This window comes from Protopterus annectens, chromosome 5.part0, assembly GCF_019279795.1.
Source record: "Protopterus annectens isolate FY-2018-M chromosome 5.part0, PAN1.0, whole genome shotgun sequence".
Classification (NCBI taxonomy): Eukaryota; Metazoa; Chordata; order Ceratodontiformes; family Protopteridae; genus Protopterus; species Protopterus annectens.
Window position 1 is genome coordinate 1,870,786,685 of NC_056735.1, and position 25,683 is coordinate 1,870,812,367.

Sequence of the window (25,683 nt, forward strand, 5' to 3'; positions counted from 1 at the left end):
AATGTGTTTAGCTAAGGCACTGGTTTCCTTCCTATTCTGGATATCCCTAATATGTTCCTGAATGCATTCTTTTAGCAATCTGTTGGTCTTCCCAACGTAATAGGCCTTACAGACTTCACAGAATGCAAAATAAACTATATTCCTTGTTCTAGCATAATAATTAGCATGTATCTCAAAATGCGCAAATGGATGCACAAATGTAGTGCAGGAGTAAACATATTTACAAGCAGTATAATTCCTTCAAACATATGTACCCTTTCTCTGGGATATATTATTAAATCTACTCTCTGGGGTTCTATAGCAGAGCTGACATTTTAAAGATTTATTATTTTTAAAAGAAAAGCTGGGTGCATCATCTAATACCCCCTCTAGTTCTTTAACTGTATTCAGGATGCTCCAATTCCTCTTAAAAACATCACAAAAGATGTTTATGTCGCTGCCATAGGTAAGTGGAAACCTAAGTTTATTCGTTCCTTCCCTGCCACTCTGAGGGACACTATCCTCCCTCTGTGAGTAATATGCTCTCCCCTTACCATCTCTCTCTCTCTTAATAATTCAACTACATATCTATTATACATATGTGCTGGATACCCACTCTCCATGAAATCTTCCCTCAGTGTATCCAAAGCCAATTGCATTTGTGCTTCATCATTATGCAATCTCATTAACCTTAAAAGCTGTCCTTTCACTACTCCAGCATATCTTTGACAGATGCGCAGGTAACATTATTAGGCAAAGGTTTGTCTTTTATTCCAGCACAAAAGACTGAGTTAACTGACGTTTTGAAAGAACTAAGACTGTTTGGTAGGACTCTTACTTTAGAAACTATCTTCAGAAATACTAGTACTGAGTGTTGCAGTTTTGTTAAACCTAGTACATTTGTTCCCAAAATGCATCTGACTGTTGAAATGCTTATTGCTGTATGTGACAAGGAGATTAGGAAGATATTTAATGAAGGTGTAACACCTCATTATTTTAATATGAGCAAAGATGAAAGTGATACACTGGTTGAATTGAAATCTCTACAGTCTATTGAAATTAGGCCTGCGGACAAGGGGGAGGTATTGTTGTTCTTGACAAAGATCTTTATGTTACTCAAATGCATTTATTGTTGCATGATAAAGTTACCTACCAGAAGATAACATGAATGCAAGGAAAAGCCATTATAGATAGAATTTCTGTCCTGATATTTGATCTGTTTGTTAATGGAACAATTTGAGGAATTATTCAGATATTTTACAGTGGATACCCCTGTGTATCCAACAATTTATGGACTGCCTAAGGTACATAAATATTTAGCTAACCCACCTATGAGACCAATTGTCTCTAGTAAAGGATGGGCTACTGAGCCCCTGTCGATTTATGTTGAAAAATAAGTCCAAAAAATATTACCGAGGTATGGCTCCAGATTCAAAACAGAATATTCGATGAAAGGTCTCTTATCAGTACTGCCTTTATTTAAGCACAAGCGCTTTCACAACTTAACTTTTTTATTAGATGATATTAAATTATTATATGTAGAGTAATATGCTTGTTTTTATGTGTTTTATTTTTTATATATATGTATTTTTGACAGTATTCTTATTTTATTTTAAGTTTGTTATTGAGTGGTATGTCTTTAAGATTTGATAGAACATGATCATGTGTTTTATTTGAATGCTATATAAAAGGTGTGTCATTTACTGTTTTACATGCACCTGATGAGGCTAAGTTGTGAAAGCGCTTGTGCTTAAATAAAGGCAGTACTGATAAGAGACCTTTCATCGAATATTCTGTTTTGAATCTGGAGCCATACCTCAGTAATATTTTTTGGACTTGTGTTTCATTTGCTTGTTTTTGCTGGGGTGCCTGCTGTTTTTTTGGGCTTTATTACAGATTATGTTGAAAAATGTCTACATCCTGTGTTGGAAAATTGTGAAAGTATACTTCTAGATACCAAATCGTTTTTACAGGAATTGTATAGCAAGACAAGGGACATTGAATGTTACCTTCGACATTGTGTCATTATTCACTGTTATTCTGAATAATTGGGGTGTTGAAAATATTTGGAGTATATTGAATACAAAACAATGTTATACTAATGACAAAGTGAATTTGCTATGCTTACTGTTAGAAATTATTTTAGAAAATAACAGCTTCATTTTTAGGGAACAGTATTATCTCCAAAGGGTTGGTGCAGCAATGGGCATGCATGCCATGTGCCAATAGCTACGCCAACCTTGCATTGGCTGAGTGGGAATGTGAAACATTTCTAATGAAAGAAGAGTATAGAAAAAAGCTGATCTGGTATACTCGTTTTGTGGATGACATGTTCTTTTTATAGGGGGGTACACAAAGAGAACTCAATATGTTCCTAGAATACCTACATCCGACCACTGAGTTTTTATAGTTTACCAGCAAAGTTTCACCTGATGAAATTGAGTTCTTAGATGTGAAGGTGAATAAATCAGACATACTAGGGATACAAACTAGTCTGTATAGGAAACCCACTAGAAGAAATGCGTTGCTGCATAGAAATAGCATCCGCACTGTATTGGAAAGAATGTAGTGAAAGGACAGATTTTAAGGTTAATGAGATTGCATAATGATGAAGCACAAATGCAATTGGCTTTGGATACACCACTACCTTAGGGAATGCTTGAAAAGGGAACAAGTTCCCAAATGGTTAAGGTACTGGCGTTTCCCTAATGGGATTTTAAATGGCTCTGAGCTGCATAAAGACTTGGTTTCACTATTTAACCGACAAGGTTGTGAGTTACTACAAGTTTTAATAAGGGACAATGACAAGAAATTTGAATTGTTGCAAAACTCTGTGAGTAAACTAGATGCTTTGTTAAAAAAATGACATTGATTTTTGTAGCAAACATAAGGAGTACAACGCTGTGTTTCTTAACATAGATAAGATTGTTGAGAAAATCAAGGTGAAAAAGAGTAAAAAACTAGAAAGAGATGCCAAAGACTATGAAGCAGGTGTTGCCTACACATTAGTTTCTAATGGAAATACCAACAATGTACAGAAGCATAGCAATGTTAATAATGATGTTTTTGATGAACTTACTGATGACTTGCAACCAAGTGAAGGCAACCACACAGGTCCTATCCCTTTAGTCAACCCCTAAGGCGATTGGAGAGGATCCAGAAACAAGGTTACACCCACAGGAGACAATCCAGTGTGGGTTTCCAGGGGGACCAACACCATTTACCCCAGAATTTTTCTGGGAAGGGGAGAGGGAGACGGGTGAATTGGCAACAGACAAGACAGGGCAAGTTTTAGACAGCAACAGTGAGATTTCCATTATTTGTAATAACCATCAGGACTTCAAAATGTATAATTTAAGTAACATAGAAGTTACAAAAGATTGGGTGAACTTGTTTCAGAAGGGGTTAAATTTTGTACCCTATAAGAAATTCAACATGGAAAAAACAATCCTTGACATCATGCTTTATACCAGAAACCTAAACCTGAGTGTTTATGTAAGTGAAACTGGGAATAGTTACCAGGTACCAGTTGGGTGCAAAAAAACAAGCACCTATAACCCCCCACTGCATCCCACTTTACAACTGTTCCAAGGCATTTGCACTAAGGAAATCAGGGATTTAAATAGGGTGAATGACAATAGTAAACTGTACAATTTAACTAAGGAGGAGACTATCCTTCTAGACAGTATTTCTAACAACAGACAGATCATAGTCATGAAACCTGACAAGGGGGGGTGGTTTAGTAGTCATGGATCAGGAAAGGTACATTGACTGTATGCTAGAACATCTTCTTGGTGATGGATATGCACAAATATCACGCAATGAATTAAACATCGCATATAGTCATGTAGACATGGTGCTTTCTGATTTATTTCTTAACAACCAGATATCTGAAGAAGAACTGTTTTTTTTGCACACAGAAACATCCATGGATCCCAATGATATTTGGGATCCCAAAAATTCACAAGAACATCTCCCACCCACCATTAAGGCCCATAGTGGACGCGAAAGGTTCCAAAACTATTAGTATTGCCACATTTTTGGACCATAATTTAAAAAACTGTCTGAGTTCATTTTCCCATATTATAAAAAGATTCTTGGGACTGTCTCAAAAAAATCAGACAAGAATTTTTTGACAGTAACATTATTTTTTAAACTAGTGACATCAAAGATTTATTCAATGTCATCCCACATTCGGAAGGTATTGAATTGTTCTATGATTTTTTGTGCCAACAGACCACATTCTCCCATACCAGGATTCTTACACTTAGGACTTTAATGGAATTAGTCCTGGAAAACAGTTTCCTGATTTTTGAGGGACATCTTTTTAAGCAAAAATCAGGTATTGCTATGGGACGGCCTGTGCACCAGTTTTTGCTAATATTGTCCTGACACAATGGGAATTGTCCCAAGTTTTCACATCTGAATGGATAACATACTGTTCATTCTTTGGGCAGTACCTAGATGACATCCTTATTTTCTGGAGGGGGGACCAGGAGCAGTTGTCTGAATTCCTACTGTTTCTCAACTCCAGTACTACCTTTCTGGAGTTTACCATGGTAACCCATATGGAATCCATTAGTTACCTGAATATACAGATTTCCAAGGATCTGGAGAACAACCAGTTTTATTCTAACATCTTCAGGAAACCCACATACTCAAATACCCTTCTTCATTTTGATAGCGGACATCCCCTTCATCAAAAAAGATCCTTAATAAAAGGACAAGGGGTGAGATTGGCCCGCATGATCAGCAGAATTGATGACTTTTACAAGGAAAGGGATGTTTTATTGGGTATGTTAGTCAACAGGGGGTACCCTGAAGAATTTGTGATACCTTTACTTGAGGAAGTATCCAAAAAGAGAGTGGAAGGATATTTTTACCCACTGTTGGGTTTGGACATTTCTAGACTCTGTGCACCTTTGAAAAGTAGGGTTTCGACAACTTCCCCATTTCAACACGGGCTTATTCTTACATACAACTTACAATTCCCTTTGATACGGGACATATTGGTGAGAAACTGATTCATTCTTATGAGCGATGAGACCATAGGAGGGAAGGTGGGTGACTCCCTTGTTATAATATACAAAAAGGATTCCAGTATTAAGAACCTTTTGGAGTCCAGTGGTAAGATCACAAAACCTGGTATTGGGAAAATGACAAAATGTGGGCACTGCACTCAATGGAAATATATGTTAGAGTGTGACAGAATCTTTATTAAATGTTATGGATGGGTAAAAGTCAACTAGAATTGTAATTGTGCAAGTAAACAAGTAGTGTATGCTGCTATATGCCAGGCGTGTCCTGGGTTTTATATTGGCAAGACCAAAAACGTCTTCAGGACACGCATTTATCAGCATACATATGATATAACTAAAGGCAACACCAAAAATGCCCTGGCAAAGCACATTAATACATTGCCAAACCATAATTTCAAGTTTATCATTCTGGAAAGGGTAATAATGGATGAGATAGGGGGACCCAGTCACTGGTTCCTTGAATTTAGAGAACTTATGTGGCAACTCAGAGTTAATGTCACTACCAGGCCAGGTTTGAATGATATGGTGTCCCTCACCTGTTATTTAAAACTTAAAGCAGACTTTTTATTTTAATGAGGTGTACACTATGACCTTGTTTTTCATTTCTATGTAGGTTTTTATAGCACTAATATTAGTTATTGTTTGTTCCAAGACATGTTGGGTTTTATTGGACATATTTTATTGTATATATTGCTTGCTGCACAGATTTATACATATGATGTTCATATTTTCTCTAAAAACAGTTGATAGTTTTGTATTATATCTACAAGCTGGCATTTTTTGTAAGTTAGTGTTAGGGGACACATTTACCACATATATACATTTTTATAGTGGTACTAAGTAATGGCTTATATTTTAATTTACTGGTAAAGAAACAATTCAGAAAACAAGGGAGTCTATGTCTTTAAACATTTGTATGCTTAATTATTCAATTATTCAATTGTATTTAATCAGTGGCTTAATTGTTGTATCTATAAAAGGATGGTCTTGCTGACTGTCTGGTATTCTGAAGAAGTCAATCCTAATATTTGACGAAAGCACTTAATACATTTCATTTATTCCTGTATCCTGCTCCATTTTCGTGCTTTTAGTTACTTGTTTTTCTACAAATTTCCTGTTCTACATTTGTGCATCCATTTGTGCATTTTGAGATACATGCTAAGTATTATGCTGACTGTAGAACAAGGAATATAGTTTATTTTGCATTCTGTGAAGTCTGTAAGGCCTATTATGTTGGGAAGACCAACAGAATGCTAAAAGAATGCATTCAGGAACATATTAGGGATATCCAGAATAGGAAGGAAATCAGTGCCTTAGCTAAACATATTGAGGCTGAGGGGTGGTTACACTGCTTCAAGATTTTTGTACTGGAAATCTTAGATGAAGACTTATGCGGTAGGGACATTAAAAACAAAATGGAGTTAGCAGAGCAGAGATGGATTCTTAAGTTAAACGCCCACACACTACCGGGGATCAATGAGACAGTCTCACTTGAGCTTTTTTTTAAGGCTAGAACACTTAAACAGTAAATTTAGTAGAAGAGTGATATTAGTTAAATATGCGTATTATTAGTTATAAATGAATTGGAGTACTGATTTATATATTTTTTGTACAATTTTAATTTTTTTTATATACTTAGGATGATTTTACTAATTGTATAATTGATTAATTGTGATTGAGTATCTGCTTAAAAAGAAGTTGCTATGCTTGATATATTCAGTCTGATGAAGCAGTCAGTGTGATCGTGAAAGCGCTTACTCGTTCTGTGTGTTTTGTACATTAAATAGAAGACTTTTGCAGATGTAGTGGTTTGGCTCAGCGTTTTTTGGATTCTTCTCCTCATTGTGTTGGCTCATGCATGGCCACCTCTTATTTTGCTGCTAAATCAGTTGTAGTTGCTGTCTGCATCTGTCCCTCCATCCTAGTTTTCGTCTCCTTATCCTCTAGTTCTTGGTGACTTCTCCCACATTTCCATTCACTTTACTGTATAGCATACCACTTACATGTACTCCTTTTTTATTGTATACTTCACCCTCTGCATGACAGCTATAAAGCCTCCCCTTAGTGGATAACTATTCTTTCCCCATGGTGGGAAATTCCTAGATCCACTACAGTGAATGCCATTGGGGAGCCTTCTTAGAGGCAGACATCACAGCTGCTTGTGCTCTCACATGCATCCCAGCTTTGAGGGTGTTTTTACTCTGAATGCCCTAGTCCTTCCCTTGGTGACAATGGGAGGACTTTTGTCCTAGCAAGGACTGTTTATGCTTCTTTTCTACTCATGTGTGTTTCTGTATGTGCACCAAGGGCTAACATCACTGGCCTCGTTGATCATGACCACATTCCTTCTACGCTTACTCCCAGACTTCTAATATGCATCTACCTTCCTGCAGAGCAGTGGTGTGAGACAGCCAGGAATCCCTCCCTATAAGAATGGACATGTCTATCCTCCCTGCTTGTGCCATCTGGTACCCAGCTGTTAATTAAACTCAGGTCACCTGGGTCAGAGTCAGGTCTGTATCTATCTGTGCCATCACAGATAGAAACCTCAGAAATGCACACACTGGTGGCTTGCTTCCCTTATAACTTACCAGTTTTCCTTTACTTCTGTATAACTAGCCTGGATCAGCAAAGACACCATTTCTGAGTAGCTGCCACCCAGATGAGCACCCTACCTGCTACCATATTCCCAAAAGCAATTTTCCCCTGATATAGTAAAGGTGCCATAGAAATTAATACTGCATTTAGGCACTGCTTAGTATACAAGTCATTTCACATTCTGGTGCCCTTTCTGCATGTTGGCAGATATGAGATTTTGTATATTCACTATGGCACCTGTCAAAACTGCAGAGGAGATGTCCTCTTTCTAGTTTGATTGTAGAATGCAGAGTCCCTGCATCCAACCCCTTGTATAATTATCCTGTCTGTAAATGACCTATTTTTATCAGCATTATACGAATGTAACTCACATGAGAACCAGATTAATTGAATATCAGACTTGATGAATACAAGACGTAATGAGTACTGCACTTTGCCGAATACCCGACTTACTGAATACTAGATGTACTGAGTACCTGACTTGATGAATACAAACCTTAATGAGTGCTAGACTTGCTGAGTACATGACCTAGTGAGTACTAGACTTGCTGTGTACCAGACTTCATAAGTACCAAACCTATATTTTATGTACTGGCTTTGTGATTCTCACCATAGATGCTTTTATGCACTGAAATTTATTAAAAAGGTAAGGATGTGGAAATCAGAATTCTTAAGTATGCACCATAGCACTAATAACTCTACCCAGCACTGGCTCGGTGCTCCCATTTTTCATAATTCAAAACTGTCTGCTGATCTGCATCTGGGAAGGGTCACAGCAGTTTATGAATCTGGATGCCCATTATAAAATGAGATCATGGCATTTATTACTTGTCCAGTATGCAGTAATTCCAACACTGGAAACCTTGGCTTGAACTGCTGCAACATAAGGGGCAGTCTTGCCTGCATATGGGTACATCTTTGGATGTAAAGGGTATGGCCCTGGGTGCAAACAGACAGCAAACTAACTTAAGTGAGTACTCCAAGCAGAAAATTCTTGCTCTTCAGAGCTGTCCATCTGCTTGCCTCAAATTATCTACAGAATATCCTGTATTATTTCCAGGACGGTCAGTTAAATTCCCTAATTCTGTGATCATATTCCATCACCTAGTCTTTCTGGGAATGAAAAATGCCTTCATTCAGAAAATAAAAATAATTAGATGGTACCCACTGGTCCTAGCAACTTCAACCTCCAATCATTCCGACAATAAAAGTAATTTGATGGTTTCCATTTTCCCTGAAGTCATACTGCCTGAAAGGACCCAAATACCAACTCATACAGCCTCCAAATGAAGTGTACAATATGCAAACTCAAAATGTGCCATCTCCTTGGTGCAGTCTGCCACTCTCACTGGCTGACAGCTGACTGCGGTTTCCTGAGCAGACCTGCCTCTGTCAAAGGTCATGCATGATGAAGATTAGAAAACACAGCCAGTCATTGGCTTTGCCCACATGGTTTGCTGTGCTTGCAGGACTGTGAAACTCTCCAGTCTGACAAGAAATAAAATTTTTAATGAGAAAAATCAGTCGGTGGGGAGACTAGTATACTACCAAGAAAAGAAGATACTTTTGAAGATGGCATGACTGTGAACGGAGAGGCCACTGTACAATTTAGGAAATACTTTAATCATATTGTGGAAATGATAAAGTGTCAGTAGTTAAGAACACTGAACTAGGAGGATGCAGAGATGCAATGTGGTTAATTAGTCCATACATTACAAAACAAGTATGTAATTTCATGTAAGTAAAACCCTATGCATGTTCCATACTTTGTGCACCATTGTAAAACAACAACAATCTTAAATGACAGCCAATAATGTGACATAATGTGTCATTCTTAGGGTGCAGAACTGAATCGATGCTATTCTCTCAAATCCTGTGAACAATGTATTAACATGAACTCAAGTGTATGCACTTTGTTGTTGACCTAGGGAAGATTTACTGATGCTGTACAGTTTCATCTGCTACACTGACTGGTTCACCACATATGCACTGTTCTTAATAAATCTGACCCTGGTAGGTCCACTCCTTCCTATGATAAATTCATCTAATTTTCAAGTTAGGCATGGCAAAGTAAAATTACCACCTCATGCAGCTGTATCTAAAACAACACCACCTCTAATTTTTGAAACAACTTTCTAGCATATTGTTCCTGCAGGTTTGCATATCCAGTCACATGCTTGATGGTATTTCTTCCAAACAATACTTCATAGTGCTGACATTTCCTTTACCTGTAAGACTTCACCTAGGAATTAGCAATCTTTGTACTTCTTATCTCATTATATTGAGTTAAAAAGATTAACAGACTGCAATAATGAAATACTTAGGCATGCCTTAAGGAGTTCTCCCTGGGCCTCCACTAAAAATGTGCTCTGTCCCAGTCAGACTTTACCAGTAAACGAATGTTAAAATAAAATTAAAAAAAATAAATAAATAAAAACAAATTGTGGCAACTCACAAATTACCCCTGTGATGTATATTTTGCAAATGCAATTGTGTGTTTTATTGTGTATATAGGGATATATCCTTCCCTCATTTTGATACATGTTCCACTGTATTAGTTAAGTTGCCACTGATTGTTTTCACTTGGACATGTCCTGTAAACTGTGTCACCTCCCCCCCCCCCAACACTGGCAATATTCCTTCCTATTCTGCTTGCTCTGTTTATTACTCTTTGTATGAAGGTGAAATGTATAAATTGAGATTGTCATCAGCTTGGACTCATACATTTGTTTAATGGATTATATTGATACATTTGTTACCTCATGGCTCATGAGCAAAAATTAATATTTTTTATACTGTCTACTTATAGATATACAACTTAGACATGAACAACTTGCATCACTAACTATTCTGGGATTTTTTTTGACTGCTGAACTAAATTGCAGTGCTGGAGTTTTGGCCAAATGGATTTTGCATTCTTGTCAGCTAAAATTCCTGCAGTTCGGCCATTTTGCTTTAGCCATTACATTCTTGAAAGTATTGCATTTAGTGCCCTGTACAGACATTGGACTATTGCTGTTGTAAATGTATGTGTTTTTTTGGGAGGCCAGACTTTGTTTCATTTTGAGCTGCATTTCCACTACCAGAGGTGTATGGCAGTGCGGATCAGAATCATGAAGGACTGGGTGGTGATATTGGTAGATAAAAGTTTAGAGGCTGAAAAACATTGAAAATGGATTAGTTATTTCTCATTTGAATTAAGAATTGCACTATGTCAGCATCAGACTGGTTTAAAACTGCATCACTTTCCATATTTGTAGTTCTCTCATGTACACCACATTAAATAATCATTGCCATTAATTTGGGATTTGCAGTACATAGGAAATTGGCACTTAGTTGTGCACTTTCTCAATGAGAAAATATCATTCAACTGCTCTTATTATCTGCGTTTATTGTAATTGGTATATTTCTCTTTTTCCATTTTTTATTTATACTTCCTCAGTACTAGCCTCTTCTCCCTAACCTGCCACGTCACGTCTTAGGAGCAATCATCCTTCTTTCCTTTTGCTTTGATTTTTTTAAGCAGTGGTGGACTTCTGTGATTGTAGGTTTGATTCCTCCCTGTTGCTCCCGTAAATCTGCATCCAACTTATCTAACAATACCGTACTTAGGTTTGTGAATTGTCAGTCTTGTACTTTAGCTTGTCTGACTTAAATCTGAAGGTGTATTCATTGCAACTCACATGGTATGGTGATCAAATTTCACAGACTGCACACATTTCAATTTGAAATTCTGTCTTAATTTTTGTGATTACCAAGTATGGACTAAGTCCCTATTAAATGGGTTTACAATATTAGGTACTTCAGATTTACCCTTCAAAGGGCATCTTACTGCACTGTTTTTGAATGTCACTGAAGTGAAGGTGTTCCAGATAACATCTGAATATATTCAAGTACCCTCCGTACCCCCACCCATTGTAATGTTCCCTATTCTGCCATTTTTAACATGTTTTATATTGTTCTCTCATTCCTTTCTTCCACTAGGTTTGGAATCTGCAAAGACTTCCAGGTTAAAGTGTGGTGTCATTCCACATCGCATGTAGTTCACTTCCTCTTCAGTAGTTGTTCATTATCTCAGTTGGATTTATTCTTTCCTCATGGAGCAAACTACATCTCTTATTTTCTCTTCACGGTCCCTGCTGTAGATTGTCTATTCTCATGTCAAGAACTAAGGCACCAGCAGTTGTGGTGTAAAACTCAAATTACCATGGTACCACTGCTGCTACCAGTATATGACAAAACTGGATTACCACCCCAGTGATGCCTTAACTAAACAGAAGGGATTTGAAGCACAGTATATGCATCCTCATTACTGTAAGACCTAATGCTACATACTGATCACACTTTTCTTGTGTCTTGCCTTGGGCTGCTGTAGTTTTAACAATACTTCCAATTCACTGTGATCCACAGAGTCTTACAGTCTTGAGTTTGTCGAGATCTGGGTTTGTTTATATATTTATTTCTTAGTTTCTTTGTTTGTTTATGCATGCCTGCCTGCATTTACTGACCAGGTTAGAGCACTTATCCTAGTGGACCAATTCAGACTTGGCTCAAGGTTTATAACCAGTTAAAAATGATATTAGATAATATAAGAGTTAGAGGAGTACTCTGTTACTGCCTCTATTATCAGTTTGAAATAACCTCTATAAATGAAAATAATCACTCACACAATGAGTACCCATTTAGGAAAACCATGTTGATGTCTCACTAATCAGTGCCATTGGCGTATAATGTGCTATCACTACTGTTGTTTAAACTTCAAAGGGAAGGACTGGGATATTATCAGCTGAATATGGACTGAGTAATTTTCAGAGGTCCTCAGGTATGAAACTATGAAAATTAAGGAAAAGTCAGATTGGCCTGAAACATTTTTCTCTACAGGGGCATGCACTATACAATATGTACCGGAAGACCAACAGTTCTTATATTATGCATACATTTTGGGAAGTAAAGCTATATTTTATTGATATTAGTTTATCTTCCATTTAAAAGAAAATGCTATTCCACTTTAAAATATTTGTTTTGAGGCTTTCTACAACTACATTATAATTAATTACAGTCATGTCTTTAAAGTTTTTTGAAAGAGTAATTATCCAAACTAAACTCACGGGCAGTTCTAAGTGATGTGTCTATATACAAAACAATTAGTAAATTATTAGTTTTATTATGATTCAGTTTTCTTGGGAACAGAGTGATGAATCTGCATGTAACATTTAAAATTAACTGCATGATGGACATATTTCTTTTAGAAGCTGCAGCAATTAGCTGGAGCAATATTCTAGCAGAGCCAGTAAGATACTTTTTCCTGTAACCTCCAGTGCCCAAGGACCCAGCCAGTTTACTGCTATAATGCAAGGTTATATCCTTCCTGCAAATACTATAATTTTAGCCAGCTTTTTAACTAAAAAAAGAGGTGCTTAAAAGTAAATAACTTCAGAAACTAAACTGTACACCTACCCTGTAACCTTTGAATGCTAGCGTCTTGTGAATTGGTTAAACCCCCCTACTGCTGAACCAAGGTTACATATCCCTCCCACACCAACCACCATTTTCAAACCTCCAGTGCTCAAGGACCCAGCCAGTTTATTGCTGTAACGCGTGGTATGTAAAAGTCAATATTTATGCATTTTTTAGCTGATGTACTGCCTGATATTACAACTGGAATTGCATTGTATGAATGTTATTAGCAAACAAAACACAGCATTAGATCATTGTATAGTACTCTGCTGTTCTATTTGTAAGCATCCTGCATCCTAATCACCTCACAGTGTGCCTGAGTGTATTAATTTGTTCTATTAGAAACAAAGGCTACTCATGTTGCCGCTATAGTAAGCTGAAGCCTGGAAAAGCTAAACACAGCATTAATTCTCTATTAGCTGTACTTGGGACCTACTATTTGTAGCTAATCTAGGAGTGTGCACCCTGTAGCTATTCTAGGAGTGTGCCTGCTCATATGTACTACTCTGTCCTGCTAAATCAAAGCTGCTTAGTAATGTTTTACTGTATGTTAGTTTACTGAAATGTGTACATGAGGTCGCCAATTGAGGACAAGATCTTGGAACTGTGTACATAATATTCTGGTTTGTCACCTGCTGTTAACTCTACTAATCTATCCTTACAGGTTATACCCTTGACTACAGCTCCCAGAAAGGCTCCCTAATGCAACAGAATTAAAACACCCAACAGCGAATCATGAGGAATGCTGACCACCTAGTCCTTTAATTCAAAAAACAAAAAAAGAGACTATTACAAGGTTAACAAACCCTGACTTTCTTTTATTGCCTTGTAAAAGTATTGCAACTGGGTCCTGCACTGGAAATAGCCTCTGAGCCCCCCTACAAACTATAATAACTTTAACTAATTTTTAACTAAGGACTGGCTGGCAAACCCTCAGTTGCTAGTGTTTTCTAACCTAGGGACTAACTTCTAGCCTTACCTTCTGCAAATACTATAATTTTAGCCAGCTTTATAACAAAGAAAAGAGGTGCTTAAAAGTAAATAACTTCAGAAACTAAACTGTACACCTACCCTGTAACCTCTGAGTGCTGGCGTCTTGTGAATTGGTTAAACCCCGCTCCATTCCTCCTCGCTTCGCTCAGGCTCGCTTTGCACCCAGCCCTGACCCCAAATCCTACCTGCCCCTAGTGGTGCTAAGCTCCTCTAAAAACCAATCAGTAACAACCGGTACTCTAATCTTAACTACCCCTACCTGCTACTACTTGTCCCCACCCCCTGCTATTTCTCCTAATCTAGCCTCAGATCTCAATCAAATAACTATGCCATCACCCAAAATGTTATTGCTAACCCTTCTATCATTTCTGGTGCTCATTCCATATCTCCTTTCCGCTTATGAGAACAAGAGTTACCTAAGCTTCCACTACCCTAGATTCAAAACCTCGACTCCATCACTAATGCACAAAAATGCTCACCTTCCTCCTTCCCATGTACCCTACTCACCAGCCCCAAATAACTATGTCCCTATTAGACCTAGATATATTAGTCCTAAACCTAGGTGCTATCATTGTACTTTATTCAAAATCTGGAAACTCATAATTAGGTTAAAAAATAACCTCACTGTAGATGGTGACATCCACCCAAACCCTGGCCCAACCCCACCTAATGATGCTAATCCCCCATCTAACTCCCCTATCAACATAGTACCATCATATAGACCTCCAGACACCCTGCTGGCCTGCCATCTAAAGATCAGGAGCATAAATAACAAAATCCAGCACCTGCATGCCCTCTTAGCTGTGCATTCACCCGATATACTATGCCTCATAGAAATGTGGCTAAAACCTGCCACCAAGGACAACAAAGTTCTGCCACCAGGGTATAATATGCTCAGACTGGATCATACCTCCAGAAAGGGCGGTGGTGTAGCAATATTTTACAAGTCCACCTTGTCTGTCACCATGGACACCCAACAACCACCCCCCCAGTTCAATAGCGCTGAAATTATTTTCTCAAAACTACATACTAATAACCACAAAAGCATAAACATTGTCTGTGTCTATATTACCCCAGGAAAGAACACAAACACCCTAGAAGATTTCTTAAGCTGGCTGACGAATAACCACCCACAAGAAACCATTGTTCTCGGGGATTTCAACATTGATTGGAATGTCTGTTCCTCTAAATCCCCCCACAACCCATGTAAACCTCCATGGGTTTACCCAGACCATATCTTCATCCACTAGGTTAGGTAAATCCCAAAATAAAGATAGTATTCTAGATTGAGTACTCATCAACAACTCTCCACAATACTATACATCAGGCACCTTACCCGATGACCTAAGTGATCACTGTCTCACCTGTATAATCAAGCTTAAGGTAAACTTCTGCTACCAACCCACCTATAGAACTATAAGAAGCAACAAAAATTTTGATCTCAATAAGTTTAACAATGAACTAAAGGCATGTAAGTGGTCAGCCCTAACCCCCCCCTAGATGAAGCTGTCACATACTTTAACACCAAATTCCTTGCTGTTCTCGACTCTCATGCTCCTAGCCATACTATTAGAACCAAGGTAAATATTGCACTGTGGCTTTCTAAAGATACTAAATCCAAAATCACACTCAAGAATAAAGCTTGGGCCACCTACCGAACAACAAAAACCCTACTTGACCATCTTAGATTCAGACAGCTAAGAAATGATGCTAAAAATCCATAACTTTAGATAAAAAGAACTACTACTACCACCTACAACAAGTACACCACAATAAACCCCAGAAATTCTGGGCAGGAATAAACACACTCCTCCACTCAGGCCAAACCACCACCCCACCACCCCTCTGCCTCCAAACAAAAATCCCCAGAAGATATTGCTAACACCTTTAACACCTTCTTCACGGAAACTATCCAGTCTCTGGCCAGCCGACTCACTCCCACCGGTTCTAATCCAAATGCAGCCAGTACCAATACCAATACATCCTTTAGCTTCCAACCAGTGTCCACTCAACTCATTAAGGCCCTACTTAAGAAACTAAGACCCACCACTCTGGCTGCTGATCTCCTCCCTGCAGACTACTTATAAAGGTTGCAAATGCAATTGCATACCCCATCTCAATCTTAATCAACTGAACCATATCCGAAGCTACCATTCCCACTATATGGAAAATCTCCCATGTCATACCTCTTCATAAGGGGGGCAGTTCCACCGAACTGTCAAACTTTAGACCCATAGCCATCTTGTCACCACTAGCTAAAATTATTAAGAAGTGTGTACATATGCAGCTCATGCACTATCTCACACAGAACAAACTCCTGTCCAACTCTCAGCATGGCCTTAGGCCAAATCACAGCACTACATCAGCCCTCCTCTCTTTCACTAATGTTATAAACCACAACCGAAACAATAACAAACTATCCTCTGCATTCTTTCTAGGCCTTTCCAAGGCCTTTGACTTGGTCAATCACAAAATGCTAATGAACACCTTGAAGGCCTTCACCTTAAACAATCATGTGCGCCAATGGTTTGCTTCTTACCTGCAAGGCAGGCAACAGGCAGTCCTGTGGCAGGGTAAGCTATCTTTGTGCCTTCCCATCAAGCTAGGAGTCCCCCAGGGCTCAATATTAGCTCCCCTTCTCTTCTCTATCTTTATAAGTGACTTTCACACAGTCATCTTGGAGGCTACCTGCATTCAATATGCGGACGACTCCACCTTGATTTGTTCTGCCACCTCCCCGGCAAATCTTTCCAAATTAACCCAAAACACCTTCAACTCAGTGGAAAAATGGCTGTCAAACCAACGTCTAATCCTAAAAACCAACAAAAGTAAGCTACTTCTCTTCTCCCTAACATGAAGCACCACCCTGGCACTCTTCAACATAACAGCAAATAAGGGCACCATCATCTCCCCAGAAATCCAAACTACATTTTTGTGTGTTACAATTGATAACAATCTCAGTTTTGATATGCACATAAATCAGACTATAAAAACTATCAATAAAAAACTCGGCTCTCTTTATAGGATCAAATAATTCCTCACCCCACCTGCTCGAACTGCAATTGCCCACTCCCATCTACTATCGACCCTTCTTTATGCCTCTCCCTTTTTCTCTAACTTGAACAAAACTGATCTTTATAAATTATCATCATGTTACAACCATATTGCCAGATTTGCTACTGGCACACCCTACCGAACCCACCACTGTCAAAATCTAAATATCCTAGGCTGGCCGGAACTACTTTACCTTCTACAGTTCAATCAGCTCATAGTAGCCCACAAAGTCCTCTACCAGCCAGAAAATGCACCTGCTTTAAAAAACATGATCTGCCCCCACAGTAACAATTGTCCACTCCGCTCATCTACCAAATTCCTAGTTCTAACGGTCAAATCCAACCACTCTGCTGGTGACTCGCTCTTTGCCAACTCAGTCAGAAAGACATGGAACTCACTACTAGCTGACCTGACTCTAGAGCCTTCACTAACCTTATTCAAAAACAAATTCAAGAATTACCTCAAATCGCACTGGATATGTCCCTGTACTAACCCTGACTAGTGTCCTGTCTATTTCACGTGTCTCTCTTCTACAAACGTCCTTTTCTTTGGCCCTCTCCATATCAGGAAGGGTAAATTGTATAAACTGCTACTGAATGTATTTTAATCCTGAATGTAATATGTTGAACTACCTGTACACACACACACACATATATATATGTATATATATTTGTATGTGGATTCATTTTAGATGGTCGAATTACCAAAAACTCGAAACCCATGTGGCCGAGACAATATGATCGAGTTTTTTGGAAACTTGAAAATCTAAAGTGAAAAAAAAAAAAACATAGAAAACATTAAAACAATGTTTCTGCAGGGGGGCAAGCCCCCCTGAACCCCCCACACCCCCCTACTTAAATATACCAACTCCGAGATCGCACTACAGCCAAGAAAAGGGAAATCTCCCATTCCACGCTGTATGCAGACGCACAGAATGGGAGGTTTCCAATGTCTTCACTGTAGTGCAATCGGAGTTCCTATATGTAAGTAAGGGATGGTGTGGGGGGGGGTGCTGCCCCCTGCAGAAATGTTGTTTTAATGTTTTCTGTGTTTATTTTTAATTCACTTTAGATTTTTGAGTTTTCAAAAACTCAGTTATATGGTCTTGGCCATATGGGTTTCGAGTTTTTGGTAACTCAATAATCTGAAATGAACCCATATATATACTTGTATTGCTTATGTTTGTAAACTGTGTGTAATTGCTATTCACTAAAAGTTCTAAAATTGTAATGTGTACATGTACCTTGGAGCTTTTCTCTCTGGGCATCCAGTCAGACCATCCCGGTTAACAAATGTAAAATAAAAATAAAATAAGTAAATAAATAAATAGCATTTCTACAGGGTCTTAATAGAAATGAGAAGATCCTGCAAGCTCAGAATAGGAGACATTTTATTTTTTTCTGTATGCTGTCCAAGTGGAATGGGAAATGTAGGATGAGGTTTAACCAACCCACTAAGTATTTGAATAAAGTGATATTTTCAGTTATTAAGATGATCAAGGAAAGTTTTAGAAGCCTGGAGACATAAGTGAGCTTTTGCCTAGTGCCAAAAAGCATTGTTTTTGTTTTATAGGAGTTTAGCAGTAATCGTTTGTCACTAACTCAATAAATAAGGACATGAAAATCAGCCTGAAGTTCGAGTTCAAGTGAAGAGCCAGAATGCTTGGAACAGAATAGGACCATATCATCAGCATAAAGCAAGAAAGGAAAACAGGGCAAGTCAAAAGAAAGTTTTTTAATGAAGACAGAAAAGAGTAGAGATGCCAGAGTAGATCCCTGAGGGATAACTTTCTGCAGAGGGACTACTATAGAGGTAGATGAATTGACGTTAACTGAGAAGTGGTGATTAGTGAGGTAGTTTTTGAATCAGGGCAGTGTGTCATCATTAATCATAAACAAAACAGAAAAGAAACAACTCTTGACTGGATCCTTATTAATAACCAACCTTGTAGTTATACTCCAGGAACCCTTCCAGATAATATTAGTGATCATATGCTTACATATGTGATAAGACAAAAAGTGAATATTCCAGATAACTTCCTTACTGAATTGCAGGCATGCGATTGGTCACTCTAACTCATCTTGAACCCAAATGGAGAAGTAGTAAATGTGGATCTGACCACCTCTCTTCAAACAATTAAGGAATGCTACCAAGAAAGATACTGTCAGAGACAAAAGGCATATTATCTTCACCTTCAACAAAGCAGTCAAAACCCCTCAAAAGTTCTGGTCAAGTGTTAATAAACTAAACCTGGACATTCACCTACTCCTTCCCTTCAGGCTTTCATCTCAACAATGCTAAACAGATCCCAGAAGCCTTTAATAAGTATTTTACTGAAGCCATTCAATCACTAGCTAACTCATTACCCACACCTACTGCTTCATTACAAAATACCTCCCATCCAAGACCTTTCAGATTCAACCCATCTGCTGACAAACTACCATCAGAATACCTACAAATAGCTGCAAAAGCTATCAAATATCAATATCCATATTAATAAATAGGACTATCACTGAGGGAACAATCCCAACCTTATGGAAAATATCTCACATAATTCCCCACAAAAGGAGGCTCATCAACTGAACTCTCAAATTTTCGGACCCATTGCTTACTTTCCCACTAGCCAAGATTATGGAAAGATGTGTTCATAAACAAATTCTTAACTACCTTCTTCAAAATAAACTTGTCAACATGGTTTCAGACCATTCCACAGCACTACAACTGCCCTCCTTTCATTCTCTGACACCATAAATACTAATAGAAACAAGAATCATTTCTCCGCAGCACTATTCATAGACCTTTCAAAAGCCTTTGATATGGTTAACCACAATTTACTTCTTGACAAACTAAACTTTATTCTCTCAGCCCACTCTCACTACAGTGGTTTGAGAGCTATCTCCAAAACAGACAACAAGCAGTCCTATGGGAGAACAACCTATCTTCCTTACTCCCAGTAAATATTAGCACAAGGATCAGTCCTTGGCCCTTCTTTTCTCATTATTTATCAATGACCTACACCTCAATATACCTCAATCTACCTGCATTCAATATGCTGATGACTCAACATTAATCTGCACTGCTACTAATTTTCCCCCACCCCAGTCCCTCACCCAACCAGACTACTTAACTGTCGAAAACTGGTTTATGCAACACTGCCTCCTCCTTAACCCCAAAACTAAGCTACTTTTTTCTCCCACTCACAAATCTCCCACACCTCTCTTTACTATCTCCTCAAATAATGCAACCATTATTAACCCTGATAAGACCACTTAGGTGTAACTATAGATAACAGTCTCAATTATGATGAACACATTAACTCCACTATTAAAGCTGTAAACAAAAATTGGGACTCTCTACAGAATCAAACCCTTTCTGACCCCAGTAGCTAGAAAAACCATTGCTCAGACACACCTGATCTCCACCCTCTTCTATGCCTCACCTATCTATACTAACTTATCCAAAAATAACATTACCAAACTCTCCATCTGCTACAATAGCATAGCCAGATTCATTACTGCTACTCCGCTAAGAACACACCACTGTCTTAACCTCAAACAGCTAGACTGGTTAGAGCTAACTAACCACTTACTCTATCAACAACTACTCATCATTCAAAAGACCCTCTTCTACCCTGATGCCACCCCCTAGCCTTACAAAACAGATAATCCCATATAAAAACCTTGCCACACTTACGCTCTGCTAATAAACTCCTAATATCCCTAACTAAATCATATAATAAAGGTGGAGATTCATTAGTTTCAAATTCCCTAGGTAAAATCTGGTATCAACTCCTCAAGAAATTACTAATCAAAACTCTACCTCTCTTTTCAAAAACATATCAGAGAACATCTTAAAGCACAGTGGTTGTGTCCTTGTGCTAATCCCCACTGAAAACATGTCCTCACTTACCTAATTTTTCCTCCACTTTTCTGAGCTCCTCACAAACACTTTCAATTAGTTTTGAGATTTGTATCTGAGAATGTATACTTTGCCAACAACCTTTTTACTTCATCTTGTTTTATTGTTTCTGTTTTAATAAGGTTAATACAGTAGTTTATATTAGTAGTAGTGTTATAGTTTCTTGTTAATAAGTCTAATACAGTAGTACATAGTATAACTATATCTCCTATTTTTAGTATCTCTTCTATGGTGAAATTGAATTTTCTTTTCTTTTTTTACATTGTATGGTGTACTCATATCAATGCTTTATTTGTGCCAATGTAATATTTATTTTATTGCCTGTACTCCCCGGGCCTCTACTGAAAACGGATACATATCCAGTTAGACTAGCCCGGTCAACAAATGTAAAATAAATAAATAAATAAATAAATAATGCATATTTCAGTGAAATGATCTAGGAGAACTGAGTAATCAAAAAGATCAAAGGCTCGGGTGAGGTCAATAAAAATTCCTCCAGTAATTAGGCCTTTGTTCATTCTAAGAAGAATGTTGTCACAAAGTGTCTATATAGCTGTGGATGTACTGTGACCAGATCAAAAGTCACTATGCTTTTAGGGGAAGGCAAAATTGGTTGATGTATTGTGTTGCAAATAAAGTACGTTTTCCAGAATATTTCTTAAAGTAGGGAGAATAGAAATGGGGCAAAAGTCTGATGTACTGGAAGGACTGGGTTTCTTAGGAGAAGGTTGTAGAATGGCATTCTTCCACATTTTAGGCATCATACTAAGAGTAATACAGAGGTTAAAAACGTGTTTTAATGGGGTTATGCTGTTGCCTCTACAGTGATTAATAAACCATAGGTGAAGGTTGTCAGTACCCGGGGGGCTATGAAGTTTAATCTATTCAAGCAGAGGGTAGATGTCCTTGGATGTGATATCTGAGGTAGAATGAAGGGACATAGGGACGGGAGGTGGAAGTATCAGATACAGTGTAGGATTGCTTAGAGAAAGGGCTAGGAAGGCTAATGAAATGATGAAAAAATTGAGACGCAGAAAGTTGAGAGGGCAAGGAATTCATGGAGGAAGGTTCTTCCATCCGGTAAGATGACTGACCTCTTTCCAGAAGTTTTTGAGTAATTTTATTAGTGAGGTTTGGTATGATTTCACCAAGTGAACTCTTATGATGACTTATAGCTTGCTTGCCAAGGTTGAGTAGCTGGATGTAACACTGTCTGTTTATAGTATTAGGAAGTGCTTTCCAAGAATGCCATGCCTTCTCTCTGAGCTGTAGAAGACCTTTAAGCTCATAGGTTAACCAGTTGTTAGCTTTAGGTTTGTATAGTCTTTGGATTACTGGGAAGCAGGAGTTTTGAATATCAGTCAGTTTAGAGGTGAGTAGTTCTGCAGCAGTGTTCAGGTCAGATGAGCTCAAAATTGGTGACCAGTCAATTAAGGAGAGGGTAGATTTAAATTTGTTAATGTTAATCTGTGATTTATCAGAGAGATGTGAGCTTTGGTGGTACTTTTACATTTAGATGACGGATATGGAAACTAATAGGGCAGTAGTCACTGAAAGATGGTGGATGGATGGTGATGTTTGAGATAAGAGAAGGTTTGTTAGTTAATATGAGATCTAGAAGGGTGTGGGAGACATACTAAGGTTGGGACTATTAGGTTGAGATATAACAGTTGCACTCCCACAACCCACGTAGTTAAAGTAATCATTGGTGGCTAGTGGTCTCTCAGACCAACATAGTTGAAGTGATGCCTGGTGGCTAGTGTTTCCCCAGAGCCACATAGCTGAAGTAATCCCTGATGATTAGTGTTCCCTTTACTCAATGTTGCAGAATTTGCTCATTGGTCTATGCCTGTGTGGTGGTACGGTGCCACCCCAACTCCCCACAAACACACAACCCTCTTCCATACACACACACACACACACACACACACACACACACACACACACACACACACACACACACACACACACATACATACTATTCCACCTACCCCCCTCACTAACTTCCCTACACACACACACACTTATGCATACTCTCACACATGTAGCCCTTCACACACACTCATGTATACAACCCTAACACTACCTGACCAATAAACTCCCCAGTACTTATCTCTATCATGAGAAATGAACACAGCCTTTCGATAATGTTCATTACAGTGAGTGGCCAGGAACAACCATGTTTTAATGGCTTACCACAGGCTGATCTTCAGGGAAAACACATGACTGTTTAGCACATGCCTCTCCCAAGACTGCCTCATTAGCCTTTAGCATGGTTGTGGAGACAGCCCACCACAATTCAGCACATCTTTGTACAAAAGCACTTCAGTAGGGCTGTCTGTGAATTCAAAAATGGTACCTCAAGGTGTACACCACATGTACACCTCAGGGTAACTTTCTGAATGCATCTCACTGAGTTATGATGTAAGCTTAAAACCCATCAAGGTCTTATTCAGCTATGTCCAGTTGAATGAACCAAAGTTGTTATCCAAATCTAAACTAATAATACATTAGTTTAATTTATTATTAGCATATTCAAGTATTGTAATTATCATTTTAATATGATCCTGCATTTGTCTAGTCAATATAAATACCATCTAATCCTCTTCAAATAATCCTGGTAGTATTAATTTTAACCTATTTGCTAAAATCAACAAAAAATAGCTTGTAATCTGCATTAAGCAAATAAACTAGTTTAAATGGAGAACATAAAGCTGAATCATTGTCTTGTCATAGTAATGGTGTAATTAAAGAGTATTTCCAAGAATGGAGTACTACAAAATTAGCTTTACTCTCGAAAATATGTTTTTCAATAGTAATATCATATTTTGAGGCAATAATTTACTTATTTGGGGTATAATACCATAATTTCCAGGAGCATTGTGATCCTTTCAATGTTTAATTTTAACTTTAACTTCTATTATTGCAATTGGTTGCTCTGTTTTTTATGCATCCTGTGACAATAGGAGGTACTGCCAGCCATACCAGGAGAAGTAGGGAAGTGGATGTGTAACATATGCCAGCATAGCCAGCTAGAATTTTGTAAATAATTATATGTTATTTGAATATAAATCTGATTTGTATAGATGCTTGTGTTTAAAATGTATCTGTGAGGTTTGCTTGTGCTAAAATGTATCAACAGTGCACCCTGCTGGAAGGAAAAGAACTGTATATGTATTATTGTAACTGAATTAAATGTATATGTTTCAACAGAGGATACTGGAAGAGCAGAGATTAATCACAATCCAGCAGCAGCAAACTTCAAAATATATCTAAAATTAAATTACTTTATGGGTTAAACCATAAAGATGTTATCCCACAGTTTTGAATGGAGCCAAATACACAATGTCTGTGCTAGAGAATAGGTTGTAGCTCCTGTAGGAAGACTGGAATGGTTTTATGGTTTTATGGTTTTATGGCTTCTAGGAGATCTGAGCAAAGCTCTGTGTGTATGATAACATGTAGGTGCTAAAATCTTGTCAGCTTCCAGTGTTGGTGATAACCTGGGAAACAGAGTCAGATGATCAGATGTGTGTGATGTCATTCTGTAAGCCAAAAATAATATTTAGACATTGGTAGGAGTTTGCTCTCATTATTTTGCATTCTGTCTTGGATATGACAGCAAGGACCACTCACCTCCACATTATCTTGCCTTGCTCTATTCAGTAAATAGGAACAATAATTCTTTTAGATTATTCTGGAAAATATAGTGAGAGTAGAAGTACTGCTTTTCTGTAACTGGGTGAATCTATTCAGCTGTGTTATTTTAAATATTTCCTGTGACTGAAAATCTGCTTTTTACTGTAAATAGATATTTAGCATTTTCATGTTCTTTTATTATTTATTATTAAATATATTTAAACTTTTCATTGTGACCAGTCCTTTTTAGAAAATATTGAAGTTTTGAGAGTATTTGCACATATTTATTTGGTGATAACTCTGGCCACTCCTGAAAGCCTTGCTGTTTGGTCAACATTATGAATATTAAGTTTACTCAGTATAATCGGATATCTTTTTAAAAGCCTTATAGTAACTAACTGGTGGCAGTGAATCTACCTTATAGTCTGGGCAAAGTTGGTAGAGTGGGTAATCTGTACCTGCCTTTCCCATATGTGTGTGTGTGTGTGTGTGTGTGTGTGTGTGTGTGTGTGTGTGTGTGTGTGTGTGTGTGTGTGTGTGTGTGTGTGAAAATTAAATCTCAAAGAGTGTGTGTGTCAGCTACTTGGAGCAGGGATACAAAGCGCTGGTTTCACAGAGAGGGTGCTGGAGGACTTGGCTTGGACACTTGTCTGAGGACCAAACTCTACAGCTGTACCAGTGGGGAGTCTTAAAGGGGACATGAGGAGAGACAGATAGAGAAACCCAGACCCCGGGCTGAGTATGTTCCCTGTGTGCTTTTAAGGTAAATTGTGCTTGATGCAGACAGGTCTGCATCTGGAAATACTGAGTGCATCCATTTGTATTCCAAGTGAATGTCTCTCTCCAGTGTCAGTGATAAAGATTCAGGCTCCTTGATTACCGGCCCGAAGTGGGGATGTCACACATTCATTTAGTATTCTGTTTATATGTTTATTCCCTTTTCATATATATTTATCTTGTATCTGTCATCAAACATTTCATAGTGTTTTAAATGCCTCTATCTAGA